We start from the raw sequence: 24,210 nt of genomic DNA, 5'->3' as shown, positions 1-24,210 counted from the left end.
AACTCTCAGTTGAGTAAGTGAAAAATTCCTCAGCACCCAAATTAACTTCCCCTAGATCCAGCCGTGGGACTTAAAAGAGAGATACTCTTCACTCTTTTCTTATTTGTTAAATGTAAAATGTTGGCTTTGGAAAATTGAGACTTCCCTAAATCACATAACAAATAAGTCCACTCTATTTAGTTAATAAACATCTATTTATTCCCTTCTATTTGCAAAGCACATACAAGGCTTTCAGGATGAGAGGACCACTTACAAATCTAAAAAACACTAGATTTATGGTATGTATTCCAGCCCAGTTGCTTACTAGTTGTATGACTGCAGTCAAGTTAATGAACCTCTCTGAGCTTGTCTACCGTATATATAAAATGAGAATAATAATAAGTCCCACTCACAGGGCCACTGTGAGGATTAATTAAATAATGTCTGGATTTTGCACAGACCTCCACCCATAATCAGGGCTTGATGAATGACACTATTATTACTGTTTTTATTGTTCTGGGTTTTGTATCCGTTCTTCTTGCCATAATAACTGTTGAAAAAGCTTTCCTGAGGTAGTTACAGTGATTAACGCCCTGTATCAAATTACTTTAGCAGAGTAACTGCTTAGTCATCTGTCTGGGCTCTGAGGGACAGAAGACAGAGAATTTTTGACACACTATCATGTAAACTCAGGATGGAAAAGCGCTGGTGAAGGATCACACCACCGGACATTAGGAAGACTGTGGATGTCAGAGCAAAGTGGACTCACCCAGAAAAAGCCAGTGGCCACTGAGAATACATCTATGGATTATGTCCTTTGTTTAGGTCCAGAAAGAGTTGCTCTTTTTTTTTTTTTTTTAAAGATTTATTTATTTATGTGAGAGAGAGAGAGCACGCGCTCACGTGAGGGAGGGGGCAGAGGGAGAGGCAGAGAGAAATTCCAAGCAGACTTCTCGCTGAGTGCAAAGCCCTACAAGGGCACAGAGCCCAACACAGAGCTTAACCTGGGGCTCAGTCTCACGACCCTGAGACCATGACCTGAGCCAAAACCAAGAGTCAGACGTTTAACCAACTGTACCACCCAAGTGCCCCCAGAAAGAGTCACTCTTGAACAAACATTGTCATCCATGGGCACTTCCTATCCTCCTCCATGAAGTTCTTCAGGTTTGGGGAGAAGTAGATAGAATTGCTTTATATGGTGTCTACCACTGTCTCCTTCCTTTTTCTCACTTAAAGGGAATTCTGTAGGAATGAAATTTGAGGTCAAAGCACATAAGCATTTAAGACATTGCTTTTCTTCAAATCCTTGAACAAATATTAACTCATTCATCATCTCATTACCCCTGAGAGTTGGGAAAGCAGAGTCCAAATAGGGGTTGGAATGTTCTAATCCCATCCATAAATTACAGTGCTTACAAGATTTGTTAACCGAAGGGTTTCAGATTTTAGGAAGCTTTTCTGAACGTGATCTCTCAATTGCTATCATAGGATTTGCTCAAAATGCATTTGCAAAGAGAAAAAATAATTTTAATACCACGTTGCTGTGATAATGGCACCAGGCATCTCACAAGTGAAAGGAGAGAGGCGTGGAGGAGGGGCGAGAGGAAGAAAGAAAGAAGGAAGGGCCAAGAGGAGGATAATTCCCTTCCTATTTCAGATTTATGCTAAACAATTAGTTTGCTACATTTTAAGTGGGAAAAATGTTAGTTGAAAAGATATTTGTCAGCCGCAAACTTGAAAGTAAAGCATGGCAAAGATTTGCACTGTGTATGTTCAAATTGCAGCATGAGCAGCACGTCGTGCAATTGAAGGTCATTTCAAAAACAGCAGTGTAAGAGATGGGGCACTTAGGATGGGAATGGAGGTTAAAAACTTAGAAGATTGGCTAATCCTTGTTCATGATTGCTGGGGTGTGTCTGGGTTCAGAACATTTTATAAAGTGTCCTATGCAGTTATGGGAAAGAGATCTCAAATTCTTAAGGATCACTGTGGGCCTCACTGTGGGGATCACTAGGAACCCCCCAACCAGTTTCTCTATGCCAGTATGGCATGCCTTACTCTTGCCACGGGACCCGCGGCCTTGCTTCGTGATTTCCCCATTGTCCTAGATAGCCTCGAAATGCTCCAGATTTCCCCCTTTCTTTCTGTTCTTTCCACATCCCTCGCCCATCTCAAACCTTTCCTCTTTTTAGGATTTTGCTGATACTACAGAGAAATGGGCTGGGAATAACAAGCATGGAGAGTTATGCAGTTGACAGAAATTTAAAGTTCCATAGTCATTGTCCTGAGTATGTAGAGAAGTCTTTTGTTACAGATTATGATGTTCATGAAGGGTCTCCCTCCTCTGATGAAACATCAGTAAAATCCTGGCCCCCGCTCTGTCGTTAAGGGAATGTCCAAGTCTGGGAGTAACAGTAGAATGGGTCATGGGAAATTTACATGTCCCTAAGACTAATGGGCATAATTTACATATCAAGGGAGGTCCAGATTGATGATCTCCAATTCAGTGTGTCCCTTTGGTCCCTGAAGAGATCACCTGAGGTTGGAGGTGATGACGAAGAGGAGGTAATGTAACATAAACACGTCTTTTCTCTATCCCACTTAATCTGTTCTACCTGACCAGAGAGGGGATCAGCCGTACTGTTTTGTACTGTTTCTCCAGCTGGGTAGGTGAGCACATACTGAGGGTCCTTACTGCCTAATGGCTCACAATGATGGTGCTTTTCAAAGTCCTTGGGAGAGCCAGGAAGCACATTTGCCCACCACCATTTCTGATAAGTACATCCCCACCTTCCCTGAACAGATGATGCACTGGACCCTAGTGAAGCTTCAGACATTAAGGATATTGTCCCAAAGTCATCAAGAGATAGGGAGATATGACTTGGGCACTCCATGTTACAGGTGAGCCCTCTGAGAGTGACTACCCAGTCTTCCTGCAGTAACCGACCTCTGCCCTCCCTCTTCCCACATCCTGTTCAACTTTAAAGCCCTACTTCATTTCCTATTCCTGATTCTCTGCCCCTAGATGCCCAGTGGCTGGTGCTTTTCACATATAGTGCAAATTCCAGATAGAGGCTCAGGCTGAAAGGCAGTGGCTTTCATGTCTGCCCTATCTCAGAGAGGAATGAGATCCAGGCTCAAAAGAAGGGTGAGCTCTGGTTCTGTGGATGGGAGAGACAATAATGGGCAACACCCTGGGGTGGGGCTGGGTTTCTCCCACCATTCCTAAAATCATCCACAGCTCACCACAAAGAGGCATCATTTCCTACTGAAGTCCATGCCATTAGCACCATCTGAGAAGTCTATATTCCTCTTACTAACAGGACTTTGACCCTGATACAGGTAAATGATAATCTTCACCTCGCTATGCTGAGTCTGAATCTAACCGTTCCATCACTGGAGTCTCCTAATAAAGTCTCCTCCCATTAATGAAAAATGAAGGATGCAAGTGTAAATCACACCTCTCTAACATAAAGTTTTCTCACTTGACACGCATTACCTTTTACCAGTCAAAATTATAAGAATAAGAGAAAACATGCATCACCTCACTTGCACCTCACAGAAACTCCACAAGGAAGGTGTCTTCATTTCTAGAGAAAGATACTGAACTCAGACACTTAAGTCACTTGTTCAAAGTCACACCACTTTCCCCGGCAGATCTGATTTGGAAGCCAGATCCATCTGATTATGTTGTCTCTGGTATGTTCCATTGGTATGTTGGCAATGACAGCAGCATATGCCACAGGCTACCATGTGCCCTCTCACACCTGTGACGGGTGTCAAAAGTTGATTATGACATTTCTCGCGGAGCTAGCCTGAGCTCCCCAGCAGCCAGTGCGGGCTGCTCAGCCGCTGTGTGAGGCTGCATGTTGTTTGTCGTCCCCTATCCCAAGCCAGCTCTCACCAGAGCCCTTCAGCGTCAGAATCGCTCTCGCCTCCTAATGGGGACTCATCATTACAGGCTAAGAATCCCATGCATCTGAGAGAATAGATCTCCTGGTTGAACACCTACTGTGGTAGTGGAGAATACTCATCTGTCTCTCTTTTTTTTTTTTTTTTAAGATTTTTTTTTAATTTATTTGACAGAGAGAGACACAGCGAGAGAGAGAACACAAGCAGCAGGAGAGGGAGAGGGAGAAGCAGGCCCCCCACGGAGCAGGGAGCCCGATGCGGGGCTCGATCCCAGGACCCCGGGATCATGACCTGAGCCGAAGGCAGACGCTTAACGACTGAGCCACCCAGGCGCCCCTCATCTGTCTCTTAGTAAAAGCCTTGGCCTGGCTTTTACTCCCAGGTTTGGCATCAGGAGCTTTCTACTGAAGAGAAAAAAATGAAATGCAACAAGTCTGTCAGCGACCTTGAACTCCTAAAGGTGCTTCAGCACACGTGTGCACACACACACGCCTACATGTACCCCACTCCTCTGCCTGCTCACACTTTGTATGTGACATTCAGAGAGTGGGAGAACCACACCACCCTTGCTAAAGCCCACATCATGCGCACAGCGTCATCCCTTTGATGAGACCTCAGTGAGGACACTAAAGTGTCAAGCCCCATTAGTCCCTCCTTACAGAAAGAAAGCCTGAGGCCCAGTCAGACAGAAGAGTTCAGTATGACCACTCCAAATCACCCACAGGCCAGAGCCAAATATAAAGCCCCTAGCTTTGGGCCTGCTTCTTTTCACATAACATACGCTACCCTGGACAGTCAAAAGAAGTAATTTATCTTCTAGTTTTCTGAGAAAATATTAAAACTCAACATTCTCATTGCTAATTCAGGGAAACATGCAAAAATCTGTCCTGTTCTGAATTAGAAGATACTATAGTAAAAGAAACGCCAAAATGTCCAAGATTTTGCTCCTTGATATTTAAAGTTCATGGATCACTCTAGCAAGATGAATTCCATATAGTTCTGATTTTCCTCATTTTAAAGTTCATCAATAGGTTGTTGGTTTAACATTTACTTGATGCTCAAGGAAACTTTTGAGTCTTTCTTAAATAAGTCTCCAAAGAATATTCCTCTTACAAACAGGAAGGCAAGTTTGGCCCAGACTCAGTGCCCTTGGATACAAAACACTGGAATAATCTCACAAGTAGATGGCAAATAGAGTTTCAATACAGCCAAGTTTGTGTTCCAGTTGCCATACCACACCGCCTCACCTCTGCCCACCCACCCCCGGCTCCTCCGTGGTGGTGAGGACTGGGAAGAAGGCTGATCTCATGAGTCTACCCGGCATGTTACTCATAAACACCCTCATAATTCCCAGATGCTCTCATACTCTCTGCGGAATAATAAGCTATGTCTCTTTGGAACCAATACCCTAAGACTGCAAATGACACTGACTGATGCCTTGTCTAGGGGAGAAAGGGCCCCATGAAATGCCAAGACCTAGGTGTTACACGCTCTTCTAACCGTCAAACTATCTCACACCCAAAGTCCTTTCTCATCAGAACCTGAGCAATCCTCTAAGAAGAGCTGACTCAGAAGACCCTTCCCTTGTTAAAAACAGAACACACAAACAAAAACCCTTTAAACCCCTTGTTAATACAACGTTAATCAAGATCTATATCAGATGAATGGGAAAAGTGCACGCCTAGGGTTGCCAAACCCATTTTGAAACTGGGATTCATTTCAGTTCTGGGGCAGATAGAGTTGTGTTGGAAGAGAATTGGGCCCATTGAAAATAACAGTTTTATGATGCCTTCCTATAAGTCTAGACAAGCAGATGGACCAGTTCTAAAAACGTCTTTCTGTATAAGCTTTGAGAGATATTTATCTACATCGTGGGGTCTTTGGAACAAAGAGAGCAGTTTTTTCTTTCTACAAAGTTTGGCGTCATTATTATTTTGAAAGATAATCATGCTCACCCGTTGCCAGATGATTGTAAAGTTATGCTCTCTCTATATTTTTAAAAGAATTTGCTTTTGAGAAGAAGGTTGTGGAGTTGGGGGGGCGAAGGCTAATCCAAATCCTCCCACCTCCTCCCTCCCTGGCTGTGAGAAAATGGTGGGCCTGGCAATTTATATAATTTCATCTAGTGTTAAACCAAAAAGGGTGTATTTCTGGAGAACAGTCCACAACAGGAGCAGGAGAATGGCTGAGGGGGTGGGGGTCTAAAATTCTGATAGGTCAGCATTTGGCCCCAAAGGAGCTGAAGGAGCGAGGATTGTGCAGTGTGTGAGTTTTCTCTTTCAAGTCCCCCGTTCGTCCCCTGCCATCAGGAAATGCAGTAGACATTTGTCACCGGCAGCTCTTTGGAGACTTCAGTGTTCCTTCCTCCCAGGGCCCAAAAGGGGCCTTCAGACACAAAATACTCAGATTTTGCAAACCAGCAGAATTTGTTGTGCAGTGTTTATCAGACAGGCCAGAGTTTGTGAAGACAGACTTTGTGAAATAGCTTAAGCAGTTCATAAATCAGATGTAATTGAAAAGGATACAATGTCCTAAGAGCCCCCATGACCTTTCTTTTATAATATCTTCACTGGGGCAAAATTGTAATGTGTATAAGGACCAGGGGTGTAATGAAGTCAGGTTGCCTCAGGTCACTGAATATAATTTGTTTTTTCTGGCCAAATCATGAAACAGGATTGCACTCTGTTCCCTGTTACATTTATATGATACCATCCCTTTTGATATTGTCAAGTGTGTTATGCCAGACCACATAGCATTACTAATAACAAAATTCCTTGGAAAAATATGTTTTTTCTTTCCCCCCCCCCCTTTTTTTTTTTTTTTTTTTTTTTTTTTTGGTTTGTTTTGTTTGTATACACGAAGTAACAGCAGCTGAAATCAGCTGGAGTTCTTGTCTGGCCAGCAAGTAAAAAGTGCTTTTCATATGAAATTACTGACAAGCCCTAGAAACATGATACAAAGCATTTTTACCCCCTTTGCTTTGAAATTGGTATTTATATGGCTTTTCAAAATTGTATTTGGTATATCAACCAGAATGCAGTTTCATATGAGGACCTTAAAGAACTGCCTAAGATTTTCCTTTGAACCTAATATGTTATCAATTATCAGAGTATAAGGAGCAGGTTTGGGGGACTGCTAGGGTTCCAAATTCCAGGGAGGATCTAAGATACCAGGAGGTCAGAAGAATGGACTAAAGAGTGGCTCAAGAGGAAAGATGGGGCAAATAACAAAGAGAAGAACAGAGTCAAGTTCTAAAGGGCAGCCATTTCCCAAATGCCAAGCAAGAGGTAAATCAACAGACTTGTTTATTCCAGGCTGCACAATCACAGGAAAAGGCTGATCAAGGCTGGAGGGCAAGGGAAAAGGTGGTAGGGTGCCCGAGTTCTGGGATCTGAGTCCAAGCCCAATTAGATGATCATGATCAACTGTTGTTGACAACAACACTTGTTTTACAACAGCGTCTCTTAAGGTAGCAATCTCAGCAGATCATCCCCTGACACCATGTATGCTGTTCTCCAGGGACAATGAAGATTACACACTATCTGGCATTACCTAAGCAAGACTGAACTCACCTTATGCACATCACAGTCACATATACAGTAGGGATTCTTGGACCATAAAGATATCACATGTTCTGGTGTGTGCCAGACGGGCACACGGCTGCCATTGACATAACTCGAATTCCTCACAAACCAGTTGTTTTGGGGTGGTCTACACTCTCAAGAGAAGAGAGCCCATGCTTAGTTCTATCCAGCACCAGCCATCAGAGCCCAAAGACTGGCTGAGGAGCAGGCTCTTTCTCTTAATAACTTCCAATGTATTTCTCTCAAACCTTGCTCCTCCAGAAGCCTACTCCCATCTTGACTATGGCTGGTTCAGAAGGAACTTGGCCTCTGGTGTGGTAAAACAGAATTATCTGCTCAGATCATATTCCAAGCCAAATTCAGTGTCTTATAACTTTGTTGTATGATTTATTTGGCCCTTGGGGGCTCCTACTGAAAGTGCTGAAATGCCATACCGACATTTCACTTCAGACTTACAACCACCTACACTTGAAGAAGCATTTATCTCTGACAGGAGGTAACAGGGTGCAGTGCCTTTACCTGCTGAATAATCTTCTATGTCCTAATGGGAGGGGTACGGGCAGCAGAGGAACGAGTGTCGGAAGAAGAACAAAGCTATGTCCACATCCTTGAGGGAAGAGAAATCATACCACACAAGTTCAGTGGAAAATTTCTAATGAATCTGTCAGCTTCAGTTCATCTACCCGAAGTCAGAGTAGGAGAGAAAGTGAAATAGGAGAGCCACATGGGAAGGTTCAGGGATGATTTCTCTGAAACAGCAGCCGGAAGGGTTTTGTAACAATTCTGGTACCACACCCATGATGCTACCACTCATGTTCTCTTGCTTCCACTTACCATTATGAAATGTCACAGGATCCCTACTCCTGAAAGCATTCAATCCTCTTAGATCGAAGACCCAAAGAAGCCAATAGAGTTCAGGGCTACCTTTTATTCCACCCACAAATTTGGTGAAGGGGGAAATGTTTCCATTTCTGCCATGCCATGAATATGGGTTTTCCAGATGAGCATTAACATAGTGCGAACCCTCATCCACTAGAAAGACCACTCAGTACCATTGGTGCGCACCCCACCACAATGCCAGACTCAGAGTTACATGAATAATTGCTTTTGATGAGTAGGTAAAAGGTCTTTTCTCTTTTTTCTACCACCCCAAATCCTATAGATAAGGTGTCTGAAGACTGAAGCTGTGTGCCCTCACATGGCCTCGGGCACCAAACTCCAACAAGGAAGGATGAAGAATTGTCACTGCTGATCTATTAGTTGGTGCAACACCCAACCCACATTGCAGGGGACAGTGGGGGTGGGGCAAGGAAGATGTCTTCATCCTGTTCAGGGCACAATATTCTCAAGGATTGAAAGAGAGAATGAAGTTTAGGAAAACTCATATAGTGAATAATTTTCTTTGAAAACAATGCCTACCCCAAGGTCTCCAATACTCCCAGGAGTATAGAACTCTAGGAGATGTCCAACTTCCAGGAGACTGATCTACAAAGGAGGAGACACTGAGAGCAATTTTTCAGTGAAGATCCATCTCTGTTGCTTTATTTTCAGCCCTGGTTATAAGGGATGAAATTATTGTAGGACTGCAATTGTTATTTTACCTTATAGCTCTTACCTATACATACATAAAAATAAGAATCGTAGAATAGTTTCATTGTAGACGTGGTGGCAGATAACCTCCATTGACAATGTTTTTACTAAATAAAATGATATGACATTTGAAAAACCAAGATCTGTTCAGTAAATTAGATAACAGGGTAGACTGGAGCTAGCGAGATCAATGATTGCTGTGCAAGGAACTGCCAGCATTATAAATAACACCTCCTGTGGGAATACTAAACACTCAATCAGAAAATGCCATGGTTGTTGGTTTAGGATCAGCTTTCTCAAATCCATAACATTTGAATGAGTTTGTTTTTTTTTAACTGAAACTTTCTAAGCCAATAATAATCCAGTCTCTATCATGCTTTAAAAGGGAACCCATTACAAAACCCTCTTAGAGTCCTCCTTATGCCTTAAATGGCAGTGGTGAGTCAGCGATGTGTTTTTAATTCCAAAGCATGAGAAAAGAGACGGAGGGAAGTTGTCTGTAACTGCTCAGTGCAGCATCTTTAACGTTCTGCCAAATACTGGGTTGCCAGCTGGCAGGTCCTACTACTCTTTAGCCCTGCAAAGTATCACATTTGTGTCACTGAAGATAGACATAAGTTGTTCTGTTTTAACCTGAATCATCTGCAGGGATACACAGCAAAGCGTCCCACCCTGTGAAGGTGGCTGGCAGTGTGAACCGCAGAACAAACTGAAGGAGAGGCTTCCCCCTTTATCCCTCCACTAAGAGCACAGTGACCAGTGCTGTTCCCAAAACTTCTTCGCTATCTGCACTTCTGTCCTCAACCGTCACCAGCCCCTGCTCTGGATCTATGTATGTTCTTTCTGGACAGAAGCTCATGTCCCAAAGTAGTGATTCATAGATTTGATTAACTTGACTTCAACCTTCACCATTTTTGCCCATAACACTTCTATGATCATTTCTCAATATCTTACTATCATGCCAAAATTAAAATTCCAATGTATTTTTTATAATTACAAGAAAACCATATAAATAAGCCTTTAAAATTCAAAACAATGTCACTAAAATTTAACTAAATACTATTACCTACTTGAAGCTCTGAGTCTGTTCTGTTTTTGTTAAAATAGAGGATAATATGTGTTAGAAAGATGGTAAAGATGGCACACTGGCACCAGACAGACTTCCTCTTGATACATTCGGAAGGGTTGAAAAAGAATGGCAAGGAAAAATCTCATCTTGTGTGATTCCATTTTATGTAATGCCATGTCAATTTTACTTAATCCCACTCAAGAAAATCTTGGGAACTACTTGGAATCATCTGGTAAATCTTACAATTTGGGAAACAGAATATAACAGTATTTCCCAAAGTGTGTATCTAAGAGATAACCTAGCAACAGATTAAAACGCAAATTCCCTGGCTTCACCCACAGAGTCTTCTGGGATAGGTCTTAGGAATTTGCATTTTTAACAAGCTTCTCAGATGATACTTTATACACAAATATTTGAAAACCATTAGTCTAATTTGTTGTTTTCAAACACTTAGCCTAGGGATCCTTTCCTCCAATAAAATCCTACATAGAAACCAAGATAGAAAGCAGGTAAGAGTAGGAGCCCCTTGTTGAAGAAGGAAAGTGGGCCAGAGAGCCGTATGTGCAGCTACACTTCCTCCTGGCCCCTGGCAGCCCCTGGAACTCCATGGAGCAACCAGCACTCTGCAGCACAGAGTGTGAAAGCTTGTCTTCTCTATCTTTCCCTTCACCTCTTCCTCTTCCAAGACTCTACTCTCTCCCATAGCCAAAACTCGCCTGTGGCTTATTTGTTTTAAGATTGAGAAATCTTCTATATCCTGTGTTACCTAGCAAAGAAGCATAAAAGCTGAATACAAATATGCTGAATTGAATTGAATCGAATCGAATTGAATTGAATCAGTTTCATTTCATTACAAAAGAAAAATACAAACACCCTAATAGCTAAATGGATGAAAACACACAGGCATTTCACAAGATAAAATGAAAATATTATCTAATTAAAATTTTAGAAAATGTTCAGCCTCATAATAATCAAATGCAAATAAAATAAGATCTTATTTTTTACTTGTCAAATTAGCACAGACATTTTGAATGATACTCAGTGCAAATGAGGATATGATAAGACCAACACTCTTGTACATGGGAAAGCTAATGGGTACAGCCTTTCTGGATGTACTTTAAAAAAATTTTTTTTCCTTTAATGCAATACTTTACTTTCTGTGAACCTATTATGCAGAAACAATCTGAAATTCAGGCAAAGATTTATGCACAGTTCTAGAACTAGATAGTGGTGATAGTTGTACAATAGTGTAAATATACTTAATGCCACTGAGTCACACATTTTAAAATGGTTACAGTGGTAAATTTATACAATGTATATTTTACCACAAAACATTAATGCACAAAATATTTATTTCATCATTACTTACGATAAAGAGAATTTTAAACTGCTGAATGTCCAACATTACAGTTATTGCTACATTATGGTGTTTCTTGGAAATGGTTATGATATAAACAAGTGAAAAAAAAACAGGATGTGAAACTATATATACAATCTTTCCTCAGCCTTTTCCTCAAATATAAAATAATCTAGAAAGAAATATGTCAAAATATTACCAGTAGTGGATTCTAGAAGAGTGATAGGATCATTAACACCTCTCTTCTCTTTATACTTTGAGGAGCTTTTAAAAATTTTCTAAAATTAGTGTATGTTATTGTAACAAAGAGAAAAAAATGAAGTAAGTAATTTCAAAAGAAAATAAGCTATGGTCCATATTACAATCTTCATTAAGATGCTACCAATTCATAAAAAAGAAAGTGTTAGTCTCTAATCATAAATTATTTTTTAATTATTAAATTTAGCATGTATGAAGATAATAATAATAACTTGTATATAGCGTAGACACTACTTTAAGCACTTAACATGTATTAACTCACAATCCTTAAAGATTTTCATTTACACCTGACTTACCAGAGGCATAGAGAATTTGAGTTGAACAGTCCAAGATAAGACAGCATATAAAACTAGAATTCAAACACAGACATTTGGGTTCCAGAGTTTATAGTCTCAGTCACTAAAGTATACTATCTCTTGCAAAAATTTCTTTAAAAAGCAAGGAAGTGTATTAGTCTCCTATTGCTGCTATAGCAAATTACCACAAACTTAGTAGCTAAAACACAAATGTTTTTATTTATAGAACTGGTAGTTAGAAATCTAAAATGGGTCCACAGGGCTGCATTCCTTTTGGAGACTCTAGGGGAGAATCCGCTGCCTTGACCGTATTCCTTGGCTCATGGTCCCTTTCTCTATTATATAACACTTTTTCTCCTCTCTGATCTCCACTTATGACCTTACCTCTTTCTTCTGACCCTCCTGCTGCCTCTTAAAACAATCCTGTGGTTTCATTAGGCCCACTTTATAATCCAGGACAATCCCCCATCTCAAAATCTTTCATTTAATTACATCTGCAAAATCTCTTCTTCTATATTAGGTAACATAGTCACAGGTACCAGGCATTTGAACTTGAATATCTTTGGGGCCATTTATTCAGCCTACCACAGGTAGGAGGGAAGGAAGGAGGGACTAAGGGGGGAACAGCAGAATAATACCCTCTAGGTCCATCCATGTTGTTGCAAATAGCAAGAGTTCATTCTTTTTTATGGTTGAGTAGTATTCCATTGTATATATACACCACATTTCAATCCATTCATTTATTGATGGACACTTAGTTTGCTTCCATATCTTGGCCTATTATAAATAATGTTATAATGAACATTGGGGTGCATATATCTCTTCAAATTGTTTTTTGTTTTGTTTTGTTTTCTTCAGATAAATACACAGAAGTAGAATTGCAGGATTGTATGGCAGTTCTATTTTTAATTTTTTGAGGACACTCCATGCTGTTTTCCATAGTGGTTATACCAATTTGCATTCCCACAACAGTGCACGAGGGTTCCCTTTTCCCTACATCCTCGCAACACTTTTTATTTTTTGTTTTTTTGATAATAGCTAATCTGACAGGTGTGAGATGATAGCTCATTGTGGTTTTGATTTGCATTTCCTTGATGAGTAGTGATGTTGAGCAGCTTTTCATGTGTGTTGGCCACCTCTATGCCTTCTTTGAAAAAATATCCTTTCAAGTCCTCTGTGCACTTTTAATCATTTTTTATTAAGTTGTATAAATTCTTTATATATTTTGGATATTAACCCATTATCAGATGTATGATTTACAAATATCTTCTCCTACTCAGTAGGTTGCCTTTTTGTTTTGTTGATAGTTTCCTTCACTGTGCAAAAGCTTTTTAGTATGATGTAATCCCATTTGTTTTAGGTTTTGTTGCCCTGGCATACTTTTAATGGCAGCTCAGATCTCACAGAGAAGGTGTTGCAGGAGACTCAAGGAAAATGCATAGGTCTTCTGACCTAGCCTTAGAAACCATGGAATGTTACTTCCACTTCATTCTTTTGGTCAAGCCAGTCTCTAAGGTTGGCCCAAATTCAAGCAGAGAGGAATTAGGGTCCACCTTTCAACAGAAGGAAGAGCAAAGAGATTGAAACCATCTTCAATCTCTTAAGCTCTCTTGAGTATAAAATTTCAGCTAACAAGAAGTACATGATGAAAATCATCTAAATTGAAGATGTGGGGAGGTGGTAGTTCTAAACCCTATCAAATAACCCAAGGATATTTTGATATATTTAGATTAGTCTGGGAAATCACTTTGAAATCCCTCTGGTTTTAAACATTATATTTTTTAGACTTTTTTTTTTTTTTTTTTTTTTAGTTTTTTTCTTCCACCATTTTTCATTGTCAAAGTCTATGGAAATAATGTCTAGGGAATATAGTCAATAATATTGTAATAACTTTGTCTGGTGATAGATGGTAACTAGACATCATGGTGATTATTTTGTAATGTATATAAGTGCTAAGTCACTATGTCATACACCTAAAACTAATATAATATTGTATGTCAACTATACTTCAATAAAAAAGTCTGTGGAAATAAACACCAAAATGAAGAACCATCAAAACTCACTAGTTCATGTTATCCTATATTTTATGAATAAGGCTCTGTTCATAAAACAAATCTATTTAAGGAATGCCCTAAGAATAAAATCATGCCCCCCACCTCTTATTAAGAGACAATGATGACTGAGTTAAAGCCAATTTATTTGCTCATCAGAATGTCTGAAATATAGCCTTCTATGCCTTCTTTGTCTTAATAGAATGCATAGCTTGTCTGGATTTATTTTTCTTTTCCAACATAGTACTAGCTATGGTGATATGTTTGTAAATTGGGATATATATCTTTCTTTTTTTCTTTCCTAATTCATTCAAATCTTTTGATTTGTGATAAGAATCAATATTGTATAAAATGCTGGTGTTTTATAAACATTTTCGTCATTGAATTTCAAGACTTCCATACTATAGGTTACATAATTCTTATTCCCATTTACATCACCTTTAGAGTCCACAGTTGATAATAATAACACTAAAAACAATGCATTTAGGTTGAGTAGGTACCTGCAGATGAGAGAATTCATTGATTCAACAAACATTTATTATTTACCTCGAATCACAAACAGCCTGGAGGGAAGGACAGACACAGTGGTATGCTGGAGCCCACTCAAACTGGCTTATAATGGCTCCCGTGAGCCAATTCTGTATGTTGCTCTCCAATCCTGCTTCAGTGACATTGAGTTAGCAGATTGAAATCAGCTATGATGAGAGTATTTACACTATGGAAACTGGCAAACACTACAAATCTGGGCTTTTTGTTAAACATTTACCAGGGCACCACTGCAATACATAAACATGCTCACGATGTGATAGATCCCAAAGATACACATAAGATATAATGAGACTACTAAAGAAAGTTGCACCTAGTTAGGAGGGCTCAATGAAGGCTTTACTTTTGGGGATGAGCTCAGATGTCACCTCTTCCAAAAGGCCTTCCCATATAACCCATCTAAAGAAGCCTTGTTCCCAGACACCCTCTATCACACTGCACTTTCTTTCTTTCTGGGAAGTTGTCATAATTGATGAAATCTTACTTACTTTTACATGTTTATATGTGTTCTTTACTAGGATTTTACATTCTTATTGGTCTTGTAGCCCTGGCAAATAATAGGCACTCAGAAAACAGTTTTTCGAAAGTCAGGAGTAGAGTAGCAGTAGAGTTTTAAAGCATAAGTAGGTCTTAGCCAAGCAAAGAACCGGGGGTAGAATAATCTGAGTATAGGAAGCAAGAATAAAAACAGCACTGTTGTCAGGGAAAGATAGTGTGTGCCTGAAACATGAAGTCCAACTCAAGTTGTGGCTGGGGTGGTGTCAAAGGACATTCAGGCCATATGGAGCCCCTAGACGATACCATGTGAGCCATAGGGACCACTATTCAAACTTCCATTCACCAAAAGATGAGCATGGACATAGCTAATTCCAAATTGGGACAGATTTGTTTTTTAGTTAGAGAAGAAAAAAAAAACAACAACTAACTAAAATACATCTTTCCTCAAGCCCCCTATATGACTGATAAATTAAAATTCTTTTACCCCTCCAAAAAGGGATTCATCCCTGAAAAGGATTTTTGGAGTTCCCCAAAATTAGAATATTCAAAGTGTGAATCATTTGGTAACATTCAAATTGAAACAAAAAAGAATAAGGGGAAAGGAATATGCTGCTTTCCACAATGTGCCTTATCAATATCCTTCTGCAGATAATTGTGATTTCTTGGCAATACTGCATATATTAGACATTCTGAGAAATGTATTAACGGATTTCCTATATAAATGAGAAAGCAGAGTGCTCAGTTTCTAAGGAGATAAATTAATTTGATTACAGATATTGACCAGTTGTTCTTACATGGAGCTTTCGGCCAGGGCCTCCCCACTTCTCATCTTGCTCAGTCCATTAGTTGAGGAGATTGAAACTCCAATGGGATGAAGAAAGAATTAGGGAGCCCAAATGACAGTGACTAATTCTGTTGGGTGGAATTGAGGAAGGTCCCAGAGGAAGGTAATGTTTGGGTTGGCCTTGAGAGGTGAGTAGGACTTCAGTAGGCAAAGGAACAGTGAACGGGGCACTCCAGACAGGAAGAACACCCTGATCCAAGCCACAGAGGTCTGAAATCAGGGTGTATAGATATTTAAAGGTTCATGGAACAGCCACACATAGAACCACTTACACAACTCTGAACAGAGCAACTGCCAATGTGCTTTTGCAAAACAACATTTTAATTTTACTTTGGTTTTCATAATGACAAAGTGATTCATTAGTTCCTATTACACACAGCAATTTCAAAATGATAAAACACTAAAAACCCTTTCTTAATTATAAAAATTCAAAAAAAGGGAACTTGAACAAAATCTACTTTTTCTACTCAGCAAGTATGTGACCACAAGAGGTTCTTGACCACTCTGCACACAGCACCCTTCCAGCCCTGTTTGAACAAGCTTAACAATAAAAGCAACTCTGCTTTATAAATACAGTAGAGCATCATTTGTACACTGTAAACTTATTTTATAGACTCAGATAAAGCCCAAGTCAACTTATATCTGCCAAGGCACAATCAACTACATTTGTTCAAAGAACAACTCCAGGTGAAACTCACTCGAAGAAACCTCAAAGTGTAAAAATAACTGATTTCCAAAATTAATATAATGAGAGGCAATTGTTTTACATTAATTTCACCATTAGTTTCACTTAAATTGTGGGTTTTAAAATGAAGCTTACTTTACCAAAAGCTATTTTCATTCAGAAATGCATTTCATGTATGGAACAAAGCGCTCCAGGGGTGGTTTGGTGGCCAGCAACAGATATAGATCTTGGCTAGCTTAAGGTGAAAACAAAATTCTCATAAGAATATTGCACAGGTCACCAAATGAAAGGAAAGCAGGAAACAGAGCTCAAAAAATGCTCCCTTCAAAGAAAAAGAGTATAGCTCCTGGAATCTAGATGGCAGGAACTGATAGAAAAGACCACTGCTGATTACTCTTCAGATCTTTTTCACTAAGCTCAAGCTTCAAAAATCCCAGGATAGAAAGTCTAATTGGACCAATTTGGGATAGTTGCCTGAAGGAAGCCAGGCACCTTAAATTATCGTCCCATGGAAGCTACACAGATGCATGGAGAATGGTTTCCTCAAAGGAAATTGGCACTGTTATCAAAGAGGTGGAATGGAGGCTAAGTGGCCAGAAGACCAGGAATATCCACTCCAACCCCTAAGGATACTCTGTGATTAGTTCTGACTCACTCTACCAATTTAATACAGAACTCTCATTGAGCGGAGAGTCCTCCTTCACCTTTCCATGACCCTCTTTGTTATGAACAGGTCAGTAGCAACTTTTAGAATCTGCTTTTTTGAAGAATCATTTAGATACACAGTTGTTGGCTGGCTGATGTTTCTATGGGACGCATTTTACACACTAAGCAACTCATCCCTCCACACATAACATGAATAGGGTATGACCACAAAACACAAACAATTAATCACAAATAAATTTCTGATTTATTTCAACTGGTTTTTTTTCTTGTGTTAAGACAACAATGACATTATACTAGTCAGATCATTTAAATATGTCCACAGAATGCGGAATATTTTTTTAAATAAGTTTTTAAAAGCTTAAAAAGGAAAGGTTTAATAAAAAAGACTTTTGGCTCTTGGTGCCAAACATCCAATGAAAAGGCATTTTTCATACAAGTTACTAGTAGTTTCAAGCACCATGTAAATATATGTCAATGCTCTATATGAATTTATGTAAGTTTTTTCATTAAGAGCCTAGAGCATACACACTATGTTGTATTTTTCCATAGAAAATAAGTGAGTTGTGTCAATACGGACCACTGAGGTAAAGTAGAATGACTTCAACTACAAATATCTAGAAAGGCTGGATAAAAAAGAACTTAAAAAATGACAATGCTTTTTTAAATGCCCAGCTGAGTTCATAAGAAATAGAGGAAATGCAGGGGCATAGAAATAAAGAGAAGTCAGAAAGGCCAAGAACCTATGTTATGGTATCCCTGGGATGGGAGGTGCAGAGGGGCCTACCTCAAATTGAGAAATGAACCCCGATACATCTACACAAAGTCAAGGTAGGAGGTGTTGGGGCTGCCCAAGAAGGACAGCGGCAGCTGAGACGTTTGCATTCAGCTGAAACTCTAAAGGGCTACAACCTTGGTGTAAAAAACTGGACAAAGTTCACTTCTCAGCCCAGGGAAGCGGCAGGGGAAGAGGTTAAACCTAGGCTCTAGGGTGAGAAACCCCAGGCTCTGGGATGAGAAAAGAACACTCTCCCATTATAAACTGAAGTCTCAAGCCCATGCCATTCCTGTGCTTGGAGACTGGCTTTACATGTTCCTTCAGATATGGGATTCACCAGTTTGAGGCTGATATAGACACTGCTCCTGGGCTGGTTGGCCAGGGTTCCTTGAAAAACGCAAAACTTCTCTGGAAGAAAACTCTGCTGGAAGTTCCACAAGGGATTTCCACAGAGGGAAAAAAAAATCTCCTAAAAATAAGATTACAGTAAAAAATTATATATGTTAGTAACTTAAGTATTAGAAATAGATAACATTAATCAAAACTTGTCGTTTTTACTTAAAAAAAATATATTATATATGAAGTAAAGATCTAATATGAATGAGGGTCAAGAGGTCTGCCGGAAAAGTCCTACAGAAAAGCAAATATCATTTCCAAATAACTTTATACTACCCAGAAGGTAGTATAAAATAAGCAGTTTAAATAGTTAAAGCAATTAAAAAAGGAATAAAATCCATGATGAAAGAATAAGACACTATGACAGAAGAACAGGCACAATTTAAAAAAGAACCAAGTAGAAATGTGGAAATAAAAGATAAAAATCTAAATATTTAATGGATTAGCTAAATAACAGATTGGATGCTGATGAAGAGAAAATTACCTAACCGGAAGAAAAATCTGAGGGTACATTACTCTGAATGTAGCATAGCAAGATTTTTTAATGTAAAAATATAAAAGATGAAAAATAAGAAATATGGAAAGTGGACTGAAAGGTCTAAAATACACCTTTTCTAGAAATAGGATTTCTAGAAAAGTTCATAGAGAAAATGAAGAAGATTCAAAGAGGTAATGTCTGGAATTGAAAAATAATATAAATCTTCACATTGAAGGAATTGTACAAAGAGGTCAAAAGGGGAAAATATAAATAAATCTACACTTGGATGCATTGGAGCAAAAACACAAAAGAGGAAAATCTTAAAATTAATTAAAATTTTTAAAAATCATTTTAGTAAAAGGAATAATTGGACTGACAGCAGACTTCTCAACATCAACAACAGAGGACAGAAGAAAATGAAATATCTTCAAATTGCTAAGAGAAAACATCTTTCAACTTAGAATATTTTACCAAGTGAGACTATCCAATAATGAAGGTAAAATAAATGTCCAGACTAACAAATAATGAAAAAGGCCACACACAGGCCCTCACAGAATAAAAGGAAATTAATTCCCAAGGGAATAGGAACAAGAAGGACTATTAAGCAAAAAAGTTGGTAAGTAAACATTGAATATAGAAAATTACAAGATTTCAGGGCGCCTGGGTGGCTCAGTTGGTTAAGCGACTGCCTTCAGCTCAGGTCATGATCCTGGAGTCCCTGGATCGAGTCCCGCATCGGGCTCCCTGCTCGGCAGGGAGTCTGCTTCTCCCTCTGACCCTCCTCCCTCTCATGCTCTCTGTCTCTCATTCTCTCTCTCTCAAATAAATAAATAAAATCTTTAAAAAAAAAAAAAGAAAATTACAAGATTTCACTTGGAGAGTTTAAGAGCTAACATACTAGATGTGAAAAATATGATTATTTACGATTAGTCAAAATATACTAAGGTTTTTTATTGGTCAGGAGGATTAAGTTTAAACTGTGTCACTCAGTGTGTGTGTCAAAAACATATTGGTACTCCCTGGGACGCCTGGGTGGCTCAGTCGGTTAAGCATCTGCCTGCAGCTCAGGTCATGATCCCAGGGTCCTGGTACCCAGTCCCACATCGGGCTCCTGGCTCAGCGGGGAGCCTGCTTCTCCCTCTGCCTGCCACACCCCCTGCTTGTGCACACCCTCTCTCTCTGACAAATTCATAAATAAAATCTTAAAAAAAAAAAATTACTGGTACCCACATAAAAAAAAAAAAGTAGAATGCAAAAGAACGTAAAACTTCTAAATCAGTGTAAGAGGAAAGTAAAAACAAAGAAAATGTGATCAATTCAATCAAAGGAAGGAGAAGAAAGAAAATTAAAAAAACCCCACAAAATCCACTTTTAAAAACTGAAATAGAGTTGACATATATCATATTAGTTTCAGGTGCACAACATAGTAGTTTGACATTTATATATATTATGAAATGATCACCATCTAGTTCCTGTCACCATACATAGTTAATACAGTATTATTGGCTATATTCCCTATGCTCTGCCTTACATCCCTGTGACTTATTTATTTTAAACTGGAAGTTTGTACCTCTTCATCCCCTTCACCTATCACCTTCACATTTTTTTTTAAAGATTGTATTTATTTATGTGAGACAGAGAGTGTGAGAGAGAGCACAAGCAGGGTGTAGCAGCAGAGTGAGAGGGAGAAGCAGACTCCCTGCTGAGCAAAGAGCCTAACACGGGACTCAATCCCAGGACTCTGGGATCATGAACTGAGTGGAAGGCAGACGCCTAACCAAGAACCACCCAGGCGCCCCTATCCCCTTCACATTTTTAAATCAAATGTGTAATAATCCCAGGTGCTTTTCTGTAGGATTTTTCTGAGCTTCTATGATTGGATGAAAAATAAAGACAAGATAATAATCCAGGGGAATGCTTCTTCCAGAAGACACACTAAAATATAACAACGTTGAAAGACAGAAAATAAAGGGTTGGAACAATATATACCAGGCAGACTGTAAACAAGAGAAAGCTAGCATATTGATATACATATTAGACAAAGCAGACTTTAAGTATTTTGGGGGACTAAAGAAGTTCATTACCTAATAATGAAAAGAATAATTCTCCAGAAAAACAACATAATCCTTTGCATGTTTTACCCAACATTTTAGCTCCAAAACATACAGAACAAAAATTAAAATACAAAGAGAAATTGATGCATACATGACCCCAGTAAAATATTTTAGTGCCTCTTTCTCAGAAATGGATAGATCAAAGGACCAAAAATTAATGAGTATATACACAAATTGACAACACAATGCATATGATTGAGCTAATAGAAATATGTAGAACCCTACCCCATCAATCAGATTATAAATATTTTCAAGAATAAATATAAAATTTTGTATTTCAGACAAATTTAAGCAAATCTTAAGAAATATCAAAGAATTGATATCTTATGGGCTACAATCTCTGACCACAATGCAACCAAAAGATAGCTCAAAAAATCCCAGGCATTGGGAAATTTCAAATTTCCAAAATAACTCATGGGTCAAAGAGCTCTAATGTAAAATTAAAATGTAAAGAAATGAATATTAATGAACATTAGAGCTTTAGTTGTACCTGTTATACATATATTTAGAAAAAGAGGGAGAGATCTGAAACAAATATAACCAAAAAATAACAATTTTTAAAACAATACTAGACACATGAATCTCTATTAAATTATTTGCTGCATACTTAAAATATTTATACTTTTTTTTTTAAAGATTTTATTTATTTATTTGAGAGAGAGAGAGAATGAGAGACAGAGAGCACGAGAGGGAAGAGGGCAGAGGGAGAAGCAGGCTCCCCGCTGAGCAGGGAGCCCGATACGGGACTCAATCCCGGGACTCCAGGATCATGACCTGAGCCGAAGGCAGTCGCTTAACCAACTGAGCCACCCAGGCGCCCCTATACTTATTCTTAATTTAAAAATAAAACTACTTACTCTGTCTCACATAGATGCTATTTATACCTCAGTCAATAAAGAAACTGGTGGGGATTTATTTGTTTGGTTTCAGTTTTGTTGTCCGTATGGGTTAGAAAGAACCTAGACAAAATGTGTCTATCAGTGAACACAAGGCATCACCCAAACCAGGAACCTCACTGTCCCTAGTCTCTATGTCTCATCGTCACTGGGGCTCAAGGACAGCTGCTCCCAGCCTGGACTCTAAGGTCACCTTCAGATCTGCCAAAAATAATTCCTGCTGATGAGCATAAAAGGCTGCAAAGCCCATCATTTGAAAAGAGAACATATTGCAAAAATCACCCATATACAGAATTAACCCTAAGGGCAGACCATGTGGTTGACCACATTCATCCTGACCCCTCTTAAAAATATTTTATTAAATACTTCTGATATAAAAGCAAAATCTTCCTATGAGTTGGAGTTTTGGTAAACAGTCCTCCCTTTGTAAAGTGTGTATTTAAAAGAATTGTCCTAAACAGAATCGAGAACTCTCTACTCCCTGTGGCTCAAATCTTCGGCAACCCTCAGATCTTCTTTCCCAGTTCCCCCAGTTAAATCCTGGGTGATTCCTTCTTTCAGAATTTTGTGCCATTATTGTCAAATGTGAGTAATGTATGCCCTCTTTCTGGAGGAAAAATACTCTCACAAGCCCCTAATGTTGACAAATGAACTTTTATTAGAATGTTATTTAAACACATATACAAATGTAAAACTAGATATAAATTCATTATGCTAAAGAACTATAACACCAAAACAAATTTCCAAATTAGAGATAAAACCACCAAACCAATACTGTTCAAATTAAGAAGATTAATTTAAGTTGATAATTGGTGTTGTGCTAAAATTGCACTGCAGTTAGAAACAACCGGCTTCCGGGTGCCTGGGTGGCTCAGTTGGTTAAGCGACTGCCTTCGGCTCAGGTCATGATCCTGGAGTCCCGGGATAGAGTCCCGCATCGGGCTCCCTGCTCGGCAGGGAGTCTGCTTCTCCCTCTGACCCTTCTCTCTCTCATGTGTTCTCTCTCATTCTCTCTGTCTCAAATAAATAAATAAAATCTTTAAAAAAAAAAAAAGAAAGAAAGAAACAACCGGCTTCCTGTTAGGTTCAGCCAGGGCAAGGCACTCACGTCAAACTGGGAGGCAGGAGAAAGGAAGAGTATTTGTTCTTTCCCTTTCCTAGCAAAAAAAATCTAGTCTAGGAAAAAAAAAAAAAAAAAAAAGAATCCTCTGTCCACGACCCCAGCCCCTGCTGGTCTTGTCCATCCCGGTTACCCTTTGTATCCAGCAGCCCTGGTTTTCTGCCTCTGCTAATACTACCTCTCCTTCCTCTCAAAGAGAAAGAGAGCTAGAATATTTAATGGGTAATGTTTACCCCAGACATTAATAGACCATAGAGCATTCCTTGCCTCTCTTCAGACCAGTAGGAGGTTGAGTTTTAAAGGTCTGGCCCAGTGGCTGTCAACCCCACATGCACATCAGAATCACTGTGGGACTTTCGAGAAAACGAACCATTTCTCATTTTAGATCCCTCCTGGTAGCGGCTTTTCACTGCCACTTACCCCTATGTCACCTCTCCATTCCCTATTGGCTTTTTCATACCAATTATTATATTTTAATATATTAAATACCAATTATTATATATTAATATATTTTACTATATTAAATATAATATATTTTAATATAACATAATTATATATATATATAATATTCCCCTCCTTTTTACATTTCAAAGTGCCTAGAAATAAACCAAAAAGAGAAGTCCTCCCAAAAGTTTGTTACTGTATTGTGTAGAATTCATTTCTGTTCTCAAAATTTCCTGTGGCTCCATAAATCATCAGAGGGGATTCAACAGGAATATGTTTATTCCACAAAGGGAAAGCACCAAATGATGGATGAGTTCTGCCTGCAGACTCCAGTTTGAGGAGAATGGCTGAGCTACCCCAGATTTCTCATCCTCATCATCCCCAAAGCAACCGATAATTTAAAAGAAAAATCCAGACATGCATTTGCTCTGAAGAATGACAGATGTATTGAGGTAGCCAATTCTTTTTTCCTTCCTAGATTTCCTCCAGCACAACACAATTCATCAGTATTTCCTTTTATTGAGTTGCGCTACCAGAACAGCAAGGGACAAGTTAATGCCCACACTTAAGTATGGAGGAGAGAAAAGGAGGGATTTTAAATCAGAAGGTATCTCTCCAGGGGGTCAGGATGAGAGAAAATAATTTCTGATAG

Source organism: Mirounga leonina, unplaced genomic scaffold (assembly GCF_011800145.1).
Source record: "Mirounga leonina isolate KUSES-001 unplaced genomic scaffold, KU_Mleo_1.0 Mir_151, whole genome shotgun sequence".
Lineage (NCBI taxonomy): Eukaryota > Metazoa > Chordata > Mammalia > Carnivora > Phocidae > Mirounga > Mirounga leonina.
Note: the sequence above shows the minus strand (reverse complement) of the source record.